The sequence below is a fragment of the Mustela erminea genome, chromosome 7, assembly GCF_009829155.1.
Source record: "Mustela erminea isolate mMusErm1 chromosome 7, mMusErm1.Pri, whole genome shotgun sequence".
Classification (NCBI taxonomy): Eukaryota; Metazoa; Chordata; class Mammalia; order Carnivora; family Mustelidae; genus Mustela; species Mustela erminea.
In genome coordinates this window covers 132,570,872-132,575,796 of record NC_045620.1, presented here as the reverse complement: position 1 = coordinate 132,575,796, position 4,925 = coordinate 132,570,872, and the positions used below count along the sequence as shown (strand labels likewise).

At 41.9% G+C, this 4,925-nt stretch overlaps 1 long non-coding RNA gene across 1 annotated transcript; it reads left to right on the top strand.

Annotated features, from left to right (window-relative positions):
- The first annotated feature begins 432 nt into the window (after positions 1-432).
- Positions 433-3,222, top strand: LOC116596176. The gene is made up of 3 exons (XR_004288041.1): positions 433-763; positions 1,607-1,786; positions 2,649-3,222. It is a non-coding gene; the product is annotated as an uncharacterized LOC116596176 (long non-coding RNA).
- The last annotated feature ends 1,703 nt before the right edge of the window (positions 3,223-4,925 follow it).

The window sequence follows — 4,925 nt, the reverse complement described above, 5'->3', positions numbered from 1 at the left end:
AGTCTAGGTCTGAGAACATAAACAAGAACATCCGGATTTGCTCTCTCTTCTTTTCCCTCTTCATTTCTCCACTCTGCTTATCTCCTACCAGCTTCATTAGTCCTAACCGGCCTCCAATAGTGATGATATGACTATTGACAGCCCTAGATTTATACTTTCCAGAAGAAAGACATATCTTCTCTCCTTATATGCATTTAGCCATCCTAGGGAAGAGTATTATTTGTTCTACTTGATTATCTCTGAATGAATCAGTGAAGCCAAGGGCAGAGGGACACTCTTAGAAGCCAACAATTGTTCAGGTGACAACCCCAGTGGAGGGGACGAGGCACTATTATGGACAGTCTCACCAGCATTCAACAAAAATGGAAGAATAGTTTTATAAGTAAAAAAAAAAAAAAGAAGGATGAGTATACACAGGTAGGAAGACCAAAACTAAGGTATCACAGTCTATTATATTACTTAATTCTTTTTAATTGATATAGTATTCTTTGTAACCTATGACCCATTTTTACTAATATTGACTCACTTCAAAGATGCTTCCATGCAGCTCAAACTAAAGCATAGCAAAGCTAGAACACAAATCCTTGATTTCAAGATAAAAGGCAAAAACGGGCTGAACATTGCACTCTTCCCAGATGATGTAGCTGGAAGAAGACATAAAAACCGAGAATACAATCTTTTCTGTGAGTTTCTAGAATTCCAGGGGGATGAAGAAGAAGGAGGAGGAGGAGGAGGAGGAGGAGAAGAAAAGAAGAAGGAGGAGGTAGGAGGAAGAGGAATTATTAGGAGGAGGACATAGGAGGAGGAGAAGGTAGGGGGAGGAGGAGGAGGGAGGCAGAGGAGATGGTAGGAGGGGGGGAGGAGGGGAAGAGAACAGGAAGGAAAAGGAGAAGGGGGAAGGGAAGGAGTGGAAGAAGAAAAAGGAGGAAGAGAAAAAGGAGAAGAAAAAGAAGGAGGAGAAGGAAGAGGAGAAAAAGAAAAAGAAGAAGGAGATGAAGTAGAAGGAAAAGATCGGGTGCATGATTTTCATTTACTGATGTCAGAATCTAGCTGCCAAGGTATAACAAACTTTTTTTCTCCCACTGAGATCGGACTTTGGTTTGTTCCAGACACTTCTGTCTATGAGGAATTTGTGTAATTTGTGTATGTGTGTTTGTTTTACCGGCAGATAATCTTTCTAGCCAATCTCTACAAGGTTCTGGAAGGTTCTTTATCCAACCTTTGCAAAAAGGAAACAGAGCCAGAATCTTTTAAAGATGTGCTTCGGTGGTGCTGGGTGGCTCAGTCAGTTAAGCCTCTAACTCTTGGTTTTGGCTCAGGTCATGATCTCATGGATCATGGGATCGAGCCCCATGGAGATTCTCCCTCTTTCCTTCTTCCCCTCTCCCCATTCACATGTGCACACTCTCTCTAAAATAAATAAATAAATCTTTAAAAAAATAAAAACATGATTCAAACGAGAACACCATGCTACTGAGAGCTGGACAGTGTTGAAGAAGGTAACAATGCTGAGGGTCAGCTGATCACTCTAGAAGTTTCTGAGCCACAGGAGGTACCGGCCCCAACCATGCTCTCCTCAGACAGAACTGTTTTCCTTCTGTCTCAGTAAGAATACGGGGACCATGAGAACTCATTGTAAACGAGGACAACTTCATTGAGAAAGTCACTACACAGGAGTCACCTTCAGATAATTTTGATACCCACAGTATAATGCTGGTGCATTACTGCTGCATTGTCATTCCTTGGACAAGGACTACAAAGAAGAAGCAACGTTTCTATTTTCCAGGTAGGAGAATGCACATGAATTCCACTTAGAGAGAAAAAGGGCTTGGTGCACTTAAAAAATAATGCTCCTGAGAGCCAAGCAACTCTTTCTGACTCTGTCCTCATTTGCTATGAGGGACTGTCGAAATCTCTTTCTATTTAGACTTTGTTTTCAAAATCTGAAAAATGCAAGTCTTGGTTTATATAATTAATAGATTTCTTCTGGCTTTAAATGTCCATATCTAGATCATATTTTTAATAATATAAATTCTAGAAAAACGATGCCTGTTTGGTTAAGTGAAAATATTGCTTTCCACATGTAGTTTTTGGAAGTTGGTCTTGCTCATTGGCAGTCAGCTTTCATATTTCCAACATATTATTGTTTTTTTTTTTCTGATTTCTTAACAAAACTTACATTGTGCTGAAAAAGACATTGAATGTCCATTGCTCTTAATAGTTTACTCTTTATGAACAGTCTTCCCCCTCAATATGCAAATAGAATTTAAGATTCAAAGTGCCCTGAAAGACCTTTTTTTCTCTGGAGCTTCTCCTTGTGTTATGCACTTGAATCTGTCAGTCATTCAAAGGGTTTGTCTCCCCCCACCCCTACCTTGCATGTGGGCATCTGAATGTTATGGTTAGCTTTCCCTGACTCCAAAGAAAGGGATAGACATCTCAACGCAGGAACAAGTCATAATCTTGGAAAGATAGTTCTTCTACCTACATGAGGGTGTGTATATGTTGAAAATAAGGAATAAAGGCTTCATCTAAAAATATTGAGATTCTTCTCCCAGTTCTTCCCATAAACTAAGTACGGAAGAATTGCTGATGTTAATATGCCATTTTACAGTTTATTGTACCCTCCCATACCTACTATCTCACAGGATCTGCACAAATAACCCTGCACATCAGCAGTACTCATCCTGTTTCCTCGATGAGGCAATGAGACCCAGATGGTTTTAACCGAAGTGCCAAGACAGCTAGTGGGGAAGGAGAAGACCCAGGGCTGGCATCCAGCTCTTGCCAATTCACTGCGGGAGCCTGGGCTAGCACTTTATGGCCCTGGGACTCAGTCTCCCCACTGGTAAGCCAGGAACTGTGACCCCAGGTTACCTAATTCACAGGTATGAGTGTGTTCTGAGAAAATACAAATGCCATTCATTTCTTATTGACTGAAATCCAAGTCTATTTCAATAACTCGGCAACATGGTCAAATATCAAAGACCCGAATTTAGCAACTCCTAGAGTCAAAACAAACCCAGTGCCACACACACTCTGTCTTCTCCTCAGAACAAGGTAGTAGTATTAAGCCCACAACCAACCTTGGATTCTGTCCAGTGGGACCCAAAAGGGAGAAATGAGCTTTACATCTGCAGTTTTGGTGTGGTTTGAGACCTCGTCTGCAAAAAAGAAGTTACTTACCAGGGAGGAGGAGAAACATTTTGGCGGATACAAAAACTGGAGATGAAATAAGAAAAAAAAATCAGAGATTTGAAAATCTTACAAAAATAACAAATGAATAATTTACAGCTTTTCCTTCATTTATTGAAAAACATTGGAACATGTTCTTAATGCAATTCTTGAGTTCTCCTTCTGAAGCTAGTACTCACTTAGTCATCGTCTTCCTCCTCTTTTTTTTTTAAAGACATTTGTTTGGAGTCTGTTGCTCCTGGCTTTTCCTAAGACACCAGCAGAGCACTGCCTAAATTCTACCACCCAAGCATTCAGCCTTCAGAGATGGTGTCTACTCACCTCCTTGTCTCGCGGGATCCCCCCCCCCGCCCTTCACACTGTCAGAATAGCCCCCTCACCCCTTCTCTGGCCCTGCCCAGGGATCTTATAAGAATTATTAGGCTAGGAGGCACCCAGGTGGCTCAGTCAGTTAAGTGGTTGCCTTCTTCTCAGGTCATGATTCCAGGGTCCTGGCATCAAACCCTGCATCAGGCTCCTCTCAATCTCTCTCTCTCTCTCTCTCTCTCATTAATAAATAAATAAATATTCTTTAAAAAAAAAAAAGAATTCTTAGACTCAGATTATCATCAATTCACCTTTAATTCTGCCCTTTGAACTCAAGTGTCAATCCTTTGACCCAGAGTGGCCAGATACCTTACATTTTTTTAATCCCTGTGGTTAACACAGGGCTATCAGATTTAGAAATCCAAACATGGGATCCTCAGTTAAATATGAATTTCAGATAATAAATTTTTAGGAAATGTGTGTCCTGCCTATCCTTGTGATCACACACATGTGACAGGAGCAGAGCAGGAATCACAACTCCTCTACAGAGCAGAACACTGAGACCCACCGGGGGAGAGACACTGTCCGAGATCACACAGCTGGAGTGTGAACCCAGGCTGGCCGATCTCAAAACCCACGCTTTTCTACGGCAATGTGGTATCTCTATTACAGATAGTGGCTTATCTACCGTACTTGACAGTTTTCAAAACACTTTCAGATGCATGATCTTAATTAATCTTCATAGGAGCCCCTCTGAGATAGGTGCCACATTTAATTTGTTCTAGCACGCTTCCCCCCCCCCTTTTTAACACTCCAACATCTCTGATTTCAGGATGTATTTCATTGTCAATATGTATTGGTATAATTGGCAGCAGTTTTTTTTTTTTCTCTTTCTTAGAAGTGCATAAAATAATGGCAGCTTGGATTCAATGAAATGCAACATTATTATGTATTTTCTACAGCTGAGAAAATAGGCTCAGGGAAGTCTGGTCTCTAGCCTAAGGTGGCAGACACTGCAATTAAACTTGTCTTCCTGACCTCCTGCTACCGTGTTGAAAGGGAATCTTACAGGCTTTCTCCCACAGACACACAATGGGGCTAAGAAGGGCTCGGTGAACTATGCCAGTTATCAGGCTCCTCGAAGGAGGGTAGAGATGTGTGCTCCCCCTTGCCTCAGTTTCGAGGTAAGCTTAGCACATAAAGACTGAAGAATCTACAAGGGGTGACTTATCCCTTTTGGCTAAACCTTCCAGGGGAACGACACAGAAAAACCTACAGCTAGCTGCTATGTCATACAGATGCAAGGAAGATTCGGAGAAGTGAGAGACAAAGCCTCCCTCCCTAAAGTCATCCCGTGCCTGGCGCTGCCAGCCAGAGAGCATTCCTGAGAAGAAAGACGCAGGCTGCTTGCTCAGGTCCTGGCC